A 15,043-nucleotide genomic window follows, 5' to 3' on the forward strand; every position below is an offset into this window, starting at 1 on the left:
GCCCCCCTCGAGCGGGAGGCGGACAGTATTGCGTCCGCCTCGCCGCCCGGCCGCCCGGATACTGAGACGCGCGTGCGTGGGGGACGCACGCGCGTCTCAGTCAGATGGCGCGCCGTGTTGCTGGCGGATCGCCAGCAGCATGCTGCTGGCGATTCGCCAGCAAGCATAAGGCCGGCGCTATCTGTACCTCCTTCATTATCGTACCACATCATTGTATATTTTTAAACCAAAAACATTGAATGAACAGTGTGATTTATTTATTTATTTATTTATTTATCTATCTATGTTTGGCATTCTTTCTACCACTTGCAGTGCATGTGTGCATAAAAAAAAACCCTGATGAAGCCCTCCTGATAGGCGAAACGCGTTGGTTTATTTTTGTTGACATCTCGAAAGAACACAACAGTGGATTTAAAAAAAAAGTTTTAATAAAATATCCTGTTTATACAAAGTCGTATGTATCAATCTATGAAGTGAAAAATTACACTCGTATCAGGTGGTGGAATACTACTTAGCGCTCTCTATATTTTGGTTTCTACATTTCTCAGTTTTGTCTCCCGCTAACAGGGGTGACATATAGAGTAGCTGCTTCCTGGTGGCGCACTTGAGGTCATCACCCATTTTATATATATATATAAAGCAGGGCCCTCATACCTTGGAGTGTCTATAAATACCCAGGTTTTTGTATCACTGTCTCCTTTGTAAAGCGCAACAGAATATGCTGTGCTATATAAGAAACTGTTAATAAATAAATAAAATATATAAACACGACCTTCCCCATGTCAACCTAATGCTTGTATCGACCTAACGACCTAACCCATGTCGACCTTCATGCATGTCGACCTTTATTCAAGTCGACCTCATGCATGTTCACCAGTGGCGTAACTTGAAATTTTGTGGCCCCCAACCAAAAAAGTATTCCCCCCCCCCCGCCCCCAACATTCAACATATTTTTTTTTTTTGTACCTACATGCTCATTGCCATTCAGTACATACACAAAAATATATATATGGGTTGCTTATGGCTGCTCCCACCATGCCCTGAGTGCATTTTGTCACGCCCCCCACCACCAGAGGCATATCCAGGAAAAAATTACAGGGGGGAAGGGTGATAAGGGAACATGGTTGTGGCTGTGTGGCCAGATGGGGGACTGGTGATGTGGCACCATACATCTGCTGTGAATATGTAGTGTCCACTTATAGTTGTTAGGGTTTAGGCTGCAGGAGGGTGGGTTATATTTAGGGGGAGGTTAGAGTTTAAGCTGCGGGACGGTTTTGAGTAAAGGTTGCAGCACATTAGAGTTGGCTGCAGGAGGGAAGGTCAGGGTTTATGCTGCAAGAGGGATGGTCAGGATTTAGGCTGCAAGCGATCTTGTTTTAGGATACGGGAGGAAAGGTCATAGTTTAGGCTGTTGGAGGGAATGTTAGGGTTTTGGATATGGGATGGAAGGTCAGGGTTTAGGCTGTGGGAGGGGATGATTAGGGATAGGCTGTGGAAAGAAAGGTCAGAGTTTAGGCTGCTTGCTGAAGGGTTGGGGTTTAGGCTTTGGAAGGGAAGGTACTGTAGGGGTTTTGGCTGCAGGAGGGAAGGTCAGGGTTTTGGCTGTGGGAGGGAAGGTCAAGTTGCAGGAGGGGAGGATTAGGGCTAGGCTGTGGAAAAGGTCAGGGCTTAGGCTTTGCAAGGGATGGTCAGGGTTTAGACTGTAGGAGGGAAGATCAGGGTGCAGAAAGGGAGGATTAGGGCTAGGCTGTGGAAAAGAAGGTCGGGGCTTAGGCTGCTGGCTGGAATGTTGGGTTAGGCTGCGGAAGGCTTGGTCTCACCCCTTAAATCCGCCTCTGCCTGCCGCAAAACTAGGCGGATTGCAGTGGCTATGTCGCCGGGTGCTACTCCCGCCCGGCAGAGGATATGGGGAAGCAGGGAGGTGCCGGGCAGCAGATCACCACACAATGACAGGCAGCATAATACTATAAGGGGCAGGCTGGGTATTTTAAAGGTGCCCCACAGATTCCATCGGCGCTGGCTCCCCCAAGCCACCACGGAATCTGCCTCACCATACTTACATCAATGATGTCGACCTTCAGTGGTTGACCTAATGCTTAGAGACCTAATGTATGTCTATCCAATGATCCCATTCCAAAAAAAGCGGATGCACTGCCCACCAGTAAAAGCACACACATACGTGCTTTTACCCCAGCCCCTCCCTTCCTTCCCACCTAGAAGATGCTATATCCAATTGGAATTGCTCTATCTAACGCCATCTAGTGGCCACCAGCATGCATATCACTGGAATTGCCCAATGGAGGTGAGGACCAGTTTAAGCCTTTTATTATATGGGATTATTAATCACACACGGCTGTTTTTATATATACATATATATATATATATATATATATATATATATATATATATATATATATATATATATATATACATATACAAGGGGTGGTGAATACACAGCGCTTCGAAATCACTCAGTCCAGCAATAGAAAGCCTGTGTCAAGGCTATATAGTCACTAAAGTCCCAATAAATTCGGACTGCAGCTCCCTCTAAAATAGATTCCCTGGATCCTCAGGAATAGAAGACATCTGTAAACAATAGAGAGACAGAGGGGCGCTCCATAGTGCATAAAAGTTTTATTTTCAAAGAAGCACACAGCAGGATGAACAAGCCAAAAGATATTGCTCGTACCATAAAATTCATCAGTTGTGGGCTGGATACCACAAGGTTACAACATATAACCAGGCCAGGCACGTCCAGCATCAGTCCGGGGCCCCGACAGGATACCCGGAAAAAGCAGCGTGGGCTGTATACATACAGCCCACGCTGCTTCTTCCCTCACGGGTTAGGGCAGCGTGCCGATATCCTTTGCGGGAACAGACAGCGGGAGGACTCCTGGACCAACACACACAGCGAGCGTCACCGTAGCCACGCCCTAACGCGTTTCGTGGAACACTTCGTCAGAGGGCGTGGCCTACGGATGCTCGCTGACCATCTTTATGAAGGGACGCAACCACTCATTGCGTACCAGATACTGACAGGCAGATGTCTCGGCCTATCATCGCGGGGTTTTTTTCCCGCTATCGTCACAGCCTTTTGGCCTATCAAAATGTGGTATTAGTAATGACGGGCAGTTATTTGGACCAATAGCTTTATGCACACGTCAGAAATGAGCCTGTTACAATTTGAAACCGGACTTCATTTGTAAACATTACCACTCGCAATATGAATATCATTAAGGCTTTTCCTTAAGCAACAATAAAACACATAATGAGCAACCTTATTATAAAAAACAGCATTCCGCTGCGTTGACACAGTAAATACAGTTAAAAATAAGGTTAAAAATAATGATGATAACATTTTAGCGATCTTCATCTATACATATAACATGATTCTTAAAGGCATAGTACCTATAAATAAAAAACCATGAAAAACATATAACCATCATGCAATTCACCACGTAGAAATGACAAATCTCAGTACCATCAAAATAAAAGAGGTTTTGTGCATATAATAGTTTTGAACGATTAAGATCAACTAATGACGATGTATATTCTGAGAGGCATTTTTTAGACCAGGACCCTACAAAACAGGGACCCCGACCGCCATCTTTGATGGTTTAAACCCCAGTAGGCCTAAAAAGAGGACGAGGGGAAAGAGAGGAACAGGAAGCTCTAGAAAGAGAGCCCAAAATGCGGAACCTGAGATAAACACTGAGATTACTAATATCTTTAACCTCTCAAAGAGAAAACTCACCCCCATAGAAACTAAGGTCCTACAAAAAGGGTTATCTTTTGCCCCATCAAGGCAACCCACCAAATTTGACCTCTACATTGATTTAAATCTCTTTATAAGAAAGTTAACTATTAAGAGACACTTCCTGAGAAAATCAGACGCCCCCATAAGAAACTGGGAGAATAGTAGTCAAAGTCATGAGAGGACCATAAATACATCGGGACTACGTCCTAAGTCCACTTTCTTCCCTGTGGAATCAAAGGGTGTCCACATTGATATGTTCTCTGATTTAGTTAAAAGAGATTTTGAAAAACTATATGAAAAAAAGAACTCCAATAATTTTCATAATAGACATATACAGACACACCAAAAGAACTTAAATAAAGCGGAGTCTGAGGCTTTGAAAAATTTGGCCACAGACACCAATATTGTTATAAAGTGTGCGGATAAGGGGGGTGGGATAGTTTTGATGGACCGAGAATTTTATGTTGCTGAGGCTTATAGACTTTTGAATGACGATGTTTCATACAAAAGGCTGGGGAATAATCCTACTAAGGTCTATATAGATGAATTGCAGTCTCTTTTAAAGAGGGGTTTGGATTCTCATGTTATAGTAAATGATGAATACAAATATCTGTTAAATCTGACACCTTACTATGCCACCTTTTATCACCTGCCGAAGGTGCATAAGAATGCACAAACACCTCCCAGCAGGCCCATAATAGCTGGGATTGGGTCCTTGACCTCAAGAATCTCGGAATATGTCGATGTTTTTCTGAAAAAATATGTTCCGATGCTTGATTCTTATGTTAGAGACTCGACACATATGTTGCAAATTTTGAGAGATGTGGTATGGGAATCAGAGTATAAATTTGTAACTATTGATGTTGCCTCTCTATATACATCAATACCACACAATAAAGGTATTGATGTGGTAAGAAAAACTCTAGAAGGAGATCCCGATATATTGGAGGATAAGACTGACTTTGTTTGTGATTGTTTATCTTTTATTTTAAGTCACAATTATTTTGAGTTTTTAGACGAGTGGTTTGTGCAGACTTGGGGCACGGCGATGGGGACGATATGTGCCCAAGCCTGGCAAACTTATATATGGGGGACTGGGAAACCTCCACCCCCATGATATCACAAAATGAGCATATAAGAGTCTATAAACGATGTATCAATGATATATTGATCATATGGAGTGGAGGAGAAAGTGAATTTGGGGGTTTCATGGAAAAAATAAATTCAAATCCGTACAACCTCAAGTTCACATACAATATACAATCTCATAAAATAGAGTTCTTAGATCTCTTACTCAGTGTTGAGAATTTTCCTTCTATTACTTCTATAGAAACATCAACTTTTTTCAAGGAAGTCGATAGCAATAGCTATCTGGAGTACTCCAGTTGTCATTTAGACTCCTGGAAGAATAATATACCATACTCGCAATTCCTGCGCTTAAGAAGGAATTGCACAAATATAGAAGTGTTTGAAAAACAGGCAGAAGTATAGAAAGACAGATTTAGAGAATGGGGATACCCCACTAGTCTGGTACAATCTGCATTTTCGAGAGCCAAATCCCTAAACAGGGAAGATACTTTGAAATATAAGCAAAAGAATCTCAACACAGATGATGAAAAATTAAACTGTCTCTTTGTTACAAAATATAGTGACAGACAAAAAGAGATAAAAAGTATTATGGAAAAAAACTGGCATATCCTGAAGATGGACCCAGTTCTAAGAGAACATATTGAGGATAGGCCAAAGGTGATCTTTAAAAGAGCAGATACTGTAAAATTCATGGTGGCAAAAAGCCAATTAGTGAACCCCACCTCAAATGAAACCCCACGTAATATGCTGGATATCAAGGGATGTTTCCCGTGTGGACGATGTAAGGTGTGTCCACACATAGAAAAAGGGGATAAAATTAGAGATAACAAACGGGTTAAGCAATTCATAAATTGTAACACAACTTTTGTAGTTTATTTACTTACTTGCGGATGTGGAAAAGCTTATGTTGGTAAAACCAAGCGTTGTTTAGAAATTAGGATGCTAGAACACATCCGCAACATTAAGAATGGAGTTTTAAACCACAGTGTGCCACGCCATTTTAAACAGTTTCACAATGGAGACCCATCAAGTCTAAAATGTAAGGGTATTGAAATTGTGTATCCCAATAGAAGAGGGGGGGATAGGGATCAAGATTTGATCAAAAGAGAATCCTTCTGGATTTTAAATCTGAATACCCTGGTCCCTGAGGGATTAAATGAAGGATATGAAATTACCCCCTTCCTGCGTTGATTTTTAACATATATATTTTTAATATATGTATTTTTATATTATATTTATATATTTGTACTTTGTATTTTACATGTATTTTTTTGATGTATTTTATATATGATGAATTGATGAATATTGTATGGGTCACATTACCAAAGTGATGAATTGCATGATGGTTATATGTTTTTCATGTTTTTTATTTATAGGTACTATGCCTTTAAGAATCATGTTATATGTATAGATGAAGATCGCTAAAGACGGTCTCTCCTACCCATACAATGTTATCATCATTATTTTTAACCTTATTTTTAACTGTATTTACTGTGTCAACGCAGCGGAATGCTGTTTTTCATAATAAGGTTGCTCATTATGTGTTTTATTGTTGCTTAAGGAAAAGCCTTAATGATATTCATATTGCGAGTGGTAATGTTTACAAATGAAGTCCGGTTTCAAATTGTAACAGGCTCATTTCTGACGTGTGCCTAAAGCTATTGGTCCAAATAACTGCCCGTCATTACTAATACCACATTTTGATAGGCCAAAAGGCTGTGACGATAGCGGGAAAAAAACCCCGCGATGATAGGCCGAGACATCTGCCTGTCAGTATCTGGTACGCAATGAGTGGTTGCGTCCCGTCATAAAGATGGTCAGCGAGCGTCCGTAGGCCACGCCCTCTGACGAAGTGTTCCACGAAACGCGTTATGGAGTGGCTACGGTGACGCTCGTTGTGTGTGTTGGTCCAGGAGTCCTCCCGCTGTCTGTTCCCGCGAAGGATATCGGCACGCTACCCTAACCCATGAGGGAAGAAACAGCGTGGGCTGTATACATCCTGTCGGTGCCCCGGACTGATGCTGGACGTGCCTGGCCTGGTAATATGTTGTAACCTTGTGGTATCCAGCCCACAACTGATGAATTTTATGGTACGAGCAATATCTTTTGGCTTGTTCATCCTGCTGTGTGCTTCTTTGAAAATAAAACTTTTATGCACTATGGAGCCCCTCTGTCTCTCTATTGTTTACATATATATATATATATATATATATATATACAAAGTGGTGGCAATTGCTTTGAATTATCGAGGGTATATCAGAATGTATATTTGATTAGAAATGTTAACTTACAAACAGAAGACTAGAAGTGCGAACACTACGGTATGTAAGTGACTCACTGAGATGCGTGGGAAGGCATTTGCCCCCTATCACCTCTACCATTGGCTCTTGCTTTCAAATTAACAGCAAATAAAATGTCAGGTGTTTGCACATTTGGTAACATCCATTAGTCTGTTTGTACAGTGTGGACAGCACTCAAAGTGAGCCAATTCTGACAGCCCTGTGTGTGCTAATCATAAACCTCTCACCTCTCCCACACTCCATCACACATTGCATCTCACGCACATAAGAATATCAATAAATATTATCTGCAGTATGATTGTGCTAATATTTCTGTCCCAGTAATTTAGTAATTCTGTACAATATGCGATCTCTTGGTTCTAGTTCTTTTTTTACTCTCAACCTGATTATTTTAACATGTATGGTAACCTTGAAATATTGTACAAACATAAATGTCAATTGCATTACAAGATTGCTGCTAATAATAGGTGTACACAATGCATACAAATACATTGAAGTGAACTGAACTACTCTTTCACATCAGGTTCTATGTGTCTTTATTGTTTGTATTCAGATATTTCTAATGATACAGTATGTTTCCGTGTGCTATGTATGCCACTTGGTATTTCAGAAAAAAAGTTACAAATATATCAGCCAGAATGCAACTACAGGTACTTGTATTTTATAGTAATTAAGGTTCAGCTAAATAAATGTATTTAATTCCCTGCCTGGGACAACGGTAAAAAAAAATGTTAATTGATTTTACTCAATGATCACAAACTCTACTTTGCACCTTTTACACCTTATAATGTAAATCTAAAATCTACAGTTGTCTCTAAAGTGGTGTAAAAATGTTTAATGTTTAAATTCTAGAGCTGCTCCATAAACTCAGTCCAAGGCTTTCCTTAATGTGTTTGGGAATTATCCTGTCAAGTTTGATCTAAAAGCTACAATATTGTACATACAGTACACACATGAACTCATTATATTAGAAACATTAGATGTTTCTAATATAAAGGTGTACAGATGGAGCCGGACTTATTGTTGCTGACGAACCGCCAGCAGCATGTTGCTGGCGATCCGCCAGCAGCATGTTGCTGGCGATCCGCCAGCAACACGACGCTCCATCTGACGGAGACGAGCGTGCGTCCCCCACGCACGCGCGTCTCAGTATCCGGGCAGCGGGGCGGCGAGGCGGACGCAATACTGTCCGCCTCCCGCTCGAGGGGGCTGGGGGGGACTCGAGGACACTGCGGGGGGTGCGGTCGCCCAGTGTGGGCACCGGGCGACCGAGGGCAGCACCGTCGGAAGGGGACGTGCTCGCACCTCGTGCGCGCGCGTCCCCTTCCGGCATACAGAAGGCGCGGGGCAGGGGATGGCGGCTGGCGTCGCCATCCCCTGCAAAGATGAATCCCGCTACATCTGTATGTTCCAAAAAGATATATTCTAGCGCTTTCCAAAAATAAACTTCAAAACCATATATACAGTACACTACTGTTCAAAGTTTGGGGTCACTTATAAATGTCCTTATTTTGGAAGAAAAGCACAGTTTTTTTCAATGAAAATAACATTAAATGAATTAGAATTAATTTATAAAGGCCATTTCTCCCTTCTTATTCTTCTAGATCTCTCAGTTGCCTTTGAAACTGTCGACCACTCTCTTCTCATACAAACACTACAATCCCTAGGTCTTCAGAACACAGGCCTTTTTTGGTTCTCATCCTACCTATCTAATCGCTCTTTCAGTGTTCGCGTCTCTGATTCTACCTCCTCCTCACTGCCTCTGTCCATTGGAGTACCACAAGGTTCAGTCTTAGGTCCTCTGCTTTTCTCAATCTATACCTCCTCACTTGGGAAAATACTCAACTCTTTTGGATTTCAGTATCACCTGTACGCTGATGATACTCAAATCTATCTAAAGGCCCATACACACTAGTAGACTTTCATTTCAAAAGACTTTGCCAAAATCTTTGATAGATATATCTTTCACCAAAGTAGTGCGTACACACTAGACTATTTTCCTCAAAGAGCGAGAGATTTTCAGGAGGCGAAAGACTTTGCTGAAAATCTTTCATATACAAGGCTATTTACATAATAGTCTGGGTTTGAATTCCAAGGGTGGGAGCAGGGTCCATTTTAATCAGTGCATTCCTGTTCTTGGTGCCTGATTCAGAACTGATTGCTGGCAAAATCCCGCCCACGTGCACGGCAAACATTTTATTTGTAGCCGTGCACATAGGGAGAAAATTATTCACACCATCATGTCCATTACACATTATACCACATACTAGAACGCCCATTACACAATATGCCACACACCATTGGGTGATCGGCAGTGGGTGATAGTGATGGATAGCGGGTGACAGCAGTGTAAGGGTGGTGGATGAGGGTGACGGGCAGTGGGTGATAGTGACAGATAGTGGGTGACAGCAGCATGAGGGTGATGGGCAGTGGGTGATAGCAATGGATAGTGGGTGATAGCGATGGATAGTGGGTGACGGCAGCATAAGGGTGACATCGGTGTGAGGGTGACGAGCAGTGAGTGATAGTGATGGATAGTGGGTGACAGCAGCATGAGGGTGGTGGATGAGGGTGACGGGCAGTGGGTGACAGCAGCGTGAGGGTGATGGGCAGTGGGTGATGGTGACGGATTGTGGGTGACGGCAGCGTAAGGGTGGCCGGTGATGGTGACGGATAGTGTACTGGCTGGGGGGGCACATGCCATCCTGCCACCCTGCCACCCGACACAGTCCGCTACTGGAACTTGGGCCCCTAGGATTATGGGGCCCTAGGGCAACTGCCCATCAAGCCCTTGCATTAAGATGTCCCTGAATATATACATTGCTGGCCTGTGCCAGCAATGTATATATTACTTGCTAATACGTAATCATTGGTGCCCTGTGGCACCAATAATATATACATTGCTGGTCTGTGCCAGCAATGTATATATTACTGGCTTATTAATAACATTGGTGCCCAGTGGTGCCAGTAATATATACATTGCTGGCATGTGCCATCAATGTATATATTAAAGGATTATTAATAACAGTGGTGCCAGTAATATATACATTGCTGACCTGTGCCAGCAATGTATATATTACTGCATTATAAACATTATTGGTGGCCAGTGGTGCCATCAATATACACATTGCTGGCATGTGCCAGGAATCTATATATTAATGGATTATTAATAACATTGGTGCCCAGTGGTGCCAGTAATATATACATTGCTGACCTGTGCCAGCAATGTATATATTACTGGCTTATTAATAACATTGGTGCCCAGTGGTGCCAGTAATATATACATTGCTGACCTGTGCCAGCAATGTATATATTACTGCATTATAAATATCATTGGTGGCCAGTGGTGGCAGAAATATATACATTGCTGGCATGTGCCAGCAATGTATATATCACTGCCTTTAACATTGGTGGTCAGCGGAGGAGCAGGGAGGATGCGGCCAGTGGGCTGGGGGCGGGGCGTTCGGCTGGGGGGGGCGGGGCGCTCCGACGTGCTGCTGTGTACTGTAGCCTGGAGGAGGGGGAGAGGAGGCTGCGCTGCGTGCATATCTGCAGCCTGTGACCGGACAGCCTGGGAGCGAGGAGGGGTGAGTATAAGCAGGGGGAGGGAGCAGGCAGTCAGCTGGGCTGAAAGTCTGTGATCTTTCAGCCCGGCTGCCGTACACATTTAGCGATGATGGCTAAAAAAACAGCCATCATCGCTAGATGTGCTGGTAAAACCAGCAGACTTCCCACCTCGCTAGCGATGATGCGGGAGCGCGCATCATCGCTAGTTGGGGATCTCTGGCCCATACACACTAGGCGATTTTCAGCTGAAAATCATCAAGTGTGTATGGGCCTTAACCTCCCCGGAATTGTTACCATCAGTATTGCTCCGTGTCTCTGAATGTCTTTCTGCTGTTTCATCTTGGATGTCATCTCGCCACCTCAAACTCAACATTTCGAAAACAGAATTAATTATATTCCTGAAAGCCAAGAGTAGTTACCAACCTGATATCTCTATCACTGTTGAGAACATAACAATCAATTCTACTCCACAAGCTCGCTGACTAGGGGACATCCTCGACTCTAAACTGTCCTTCATTCCTCACATTCAATCTGTCTCTAAATCGAGTTAGATGCATGCATCTAAAAAACATATCCAAAATTCATCTTTACCTTTACACCTTGCAAAAACTCTAATCCATGCACTCATTATATCACGCATTGATTATTGCAATGGTCTCCTTACCGGTATTCCTAAGAAAAGACTCTCACCACTACAATCCATTTTGAATGCAGCTGCGAGCCTGATCTTCCCGGCTAGACGTTCATCGTCTGCTGATCCGCTCTGCCAGTCCCTCCATTGGTTACCTGTATATTACCGCATTCAATATAAAATACTTCAATTTACATACAAAGCCATCACTCTGACTACACCGACTTATATCTCTTTGCTTATCTCAAAATATATCCCCACCCGACCTCTCCGCTCTGCACAAGATCTGCGTCTCTCATCCACATTTTTCATCTTGGATGTCATCTCGCCATAAGGAACTGTCACACACCCTATTTTCTACTAGAAAGGAATCTAGGACGCGAGGGCATGAGTATAGTTTAGAAGAAAAAAGATTTCATTCAGCTAGTAGAAAGAATTTCTTTACGGTCAGAACAGTCAAACTCTGGAACTCTCTTCCCAGAGAGGTGGTAACGGCTGGCTCATTAAATGCGTTCAAGGCAAAGTTGGACAAACATTTACTGGAGAAAAACATCCATGGGTACAAATAAGAAATATAATTTGTCTGTAAAATACCAGAACCTACCAAATTAGCAATGGATATCTATACCAGGTTGAACTAGATGGACGCAAGTCTTTTTTCAGCCTTACCTACTATGTAACTATATGTAACATTCATTACTCGCTCCCACTTACACTTGCAGGATTTTTGTCGGGCAGCACCCACCTTATGAAATGCCCTTCCACGCACACTAAGACTCTCCTCTAGCCTCCAAAATGTCAAGCGTTCCCTGAAAACTCACCTCCTTCAGGCTAGCTTATCATATTCAGGACCCCCACACAACCTCCAGTAGCATTCATTGCATCCCATCAGGACCGTCTAGTAATCTGATGGGACTGCCATACTATGGAATTCTATCCTTATGTATCCCTCCTATTATCCCAATAGATTGTAAGCTTGCGAGCAGGGCCCTCCTACCTCCATGTCAGTTTGTCAGCCCAAATTTGATGTGTTTGACATCCCCTTCGACCCAATGAGCAGTCCTGTGCGCATCGGGTGGAGTGGGGAGGTCGGACAGGTTGCACATTAAATTTATTGAATCTGACCCATCATTTCTTTAGTACATCCTGCCCACTGTCTGCTGAACAGGGCTGATAGGTAAGCGGTAAGGGGCGCAGCAGATTCTAGCCCCTTCAGCAAGCCCATTCCTTGGTAATTAGTACCTGATCCCCCTTCTCCTCTCAACAGCCCTGATGGTGTGAGGTTGCTGTGCTGCTTCAAGACCTTGTCTACTTAAAATAATTGATGGCATCATGAAATCTGCTCTTTTTAAGAATTGTTTAATGAGAAAGTCTGGTCATCCGTCTTGACCTGAATGTGCAATTGGGTTATGCAACAAGACTGAAGGATGATAGCAAGTGCACCTCTAAAGTTGAGGGGCAATACATTTTTTTTTCACATGGGTAATAGATGTTTTTGGAAAAAAATTTTTTTCTTTTTTTATTAAACCTTTTTATTAAAGTATTATTCAATCACAAAGACATAGAAAACATGACAATCTAAATTCAATTCATCTCCATTTTTGTCCGTCAAATTGCAAAAATGAGTAAAATTTCTTATTATACCTTTACTCTTTTATATGCCTTCTTGCCCTCCGCTATTCTTTCCTATCGAAGGACCGTTACTCATTTGGAATATTATGGTATTCTAACCACGGGGACCAGGTTTCCTTGAACATTTCTGTTTTCTCATCTACAATACTTGAGAGGAGTTCCATCTGATATATATGCCAAATGACCTCTTTTATGGTGTTAATGGAGGGGATTGCCTTAGTTTTCCAATTAGTGGCTATCTTTATCTTTACCGCTGCCAGAGAAAACATATACATTTTTGTATTGAGTTATCTACCCCTGGCATTTTTTGAGGAAGTATTTAGTATTCCGGGGCAATGAGAATGTCTGTCCCGGTACTTGTGAGTTATCTGGACGCCCGATTTTTTGATTGTATGCCTTAAGTTAAGGCATACAATCAGATGCGATGCGATGCGATATCGCATCGCATCGCATCGCATGCGACCATCGGATGCGATGACCCGATTTTTCCATAGGAATCAATGTTAAAATGATTCCTATGGAAAAAGGGGTCCTTTTCATACCCCTACTATCCAAGTGGGCATGGAGTTGGATATAAACCTGTGGCGAGCGTAGCGAGCCACCGAGCCCGAAGCGTGGCGAGCGAAGCGAGCCCCGCGAGGGGACGGTATTCCGTGTCCCCTCGCGGGGCTCGCTACGCTCGCCACGCTTCGGGCTCGGTGGCTCGCTACGCTCGCCACAGGTTTATATCCAACTCCATGCCCACTTGGATAGTAGGGGTATGAAAAGGACCCCTTTTTCCCATTGAATTCCATGTTAAAATGGACTCAGTCCATTTTAACATTGATTCCTATGGAAAAATCGGGTCATCGCATCGCATCGCATCCGATGGTCGCATGCGATGCGATGCGATGTCCCGATCCGACCCGATTTTAAAATCGGGCGTCCGGATAACTCACAAGTACCTCTGTCCCTGTTACCCGCTGAATTAAGTTAGCCACTTTCTTCCAAGTCTCTTGGATTCGTGGGCAACCCCAGTATATATGATTTAATGTGCCCTGTTCCCCACATTCTCGCAAACATTGATTAGTAGCATCAGGGTAAATATGTTTCAGTCTATTTGGGGTTAAGTACCAGCGCGTATAAATCTTATACGTATTCTCTCTGTATCGGATCGATTGAGAGAATGAAATCAGGTTCTGTCTGATTCTGTTCCATTCCTCCGGTGTCATCTGTTTCCCTATCTCCCCTTCCCAAGCTACTTCATGTGTCAATCTGCTCGACTTTTTATAGTTCAGTAGTAATTTATATATAATTGATATTAAACCTCTGGATGTTGCCCTCCTCTGACAAAGATCTTCTATCGTAGTCTTAGGGTAAGCGGTACTTGTTTCCTAGCACGGCCACCCCGACTTACATCGGGGTGGTCGTGTCGGAAAAATCGCGTCGATCGCATCGCATGCGATTTGGTCGCATGCGATGCGATCGACGCGACCAACCCGATTTTTTTATTGAATCAAATGTAAATCGGGTCCCTGGGACCCGATTTTACATTGGAATCAATGTAAAATATTCCCTAGACCCCCAAATTTTACTACGTAAACCCCACCCCACGATAGATGCCAACCCGAAAAGTGGCGAGCGCAGCGAGCCCGCGAGGGGCGGCGGTGCACGTCCTCCGACCTTTTCATTCCCCTACTATCCACGTCGGCGTGGACTTGAGAATATATAGTGTAGCGAGCGCAGTGAGCCACCGAGCCCCAAGCGTGGCGAGCGCAGCGAGCCCCGTGAGGGGACGCATATAACTTCACAGGTATACGCGTCCCCTCGCGGTGCTCGCTGCGCTCGCAATGCTTCGGGCTCGGTGGCTCGCTACGCTCGCCACACTGTATATTCTCAACTCCACGCCGACGTGGATAGTAGGGGAATGAAAAGGTCGGAGGACGCGCACCGCCGCCCCTCGCGGGTTCGCTGCGCTCACCACGCTTCGGGTTGGCGTCTATCGTGGGGTGACGACGGGGCCATATATAATGTGAAATGGGTTATATTGGCCCATTTCACATTTTTCACATTTTTTTCAATGTGAGA

Source organism: Crinia signifera, chromosome 9 (assembly GCF_055691185.1).
Source record: "Crinia signifera chromosome 9, ASM5569118v1, whole genome shotgun sequence".
NCBI lineage: Eukaryota > Metazoa > Chordata > Amphibia > Anura > Myobatrachidae > Crinia > Crinia signifera.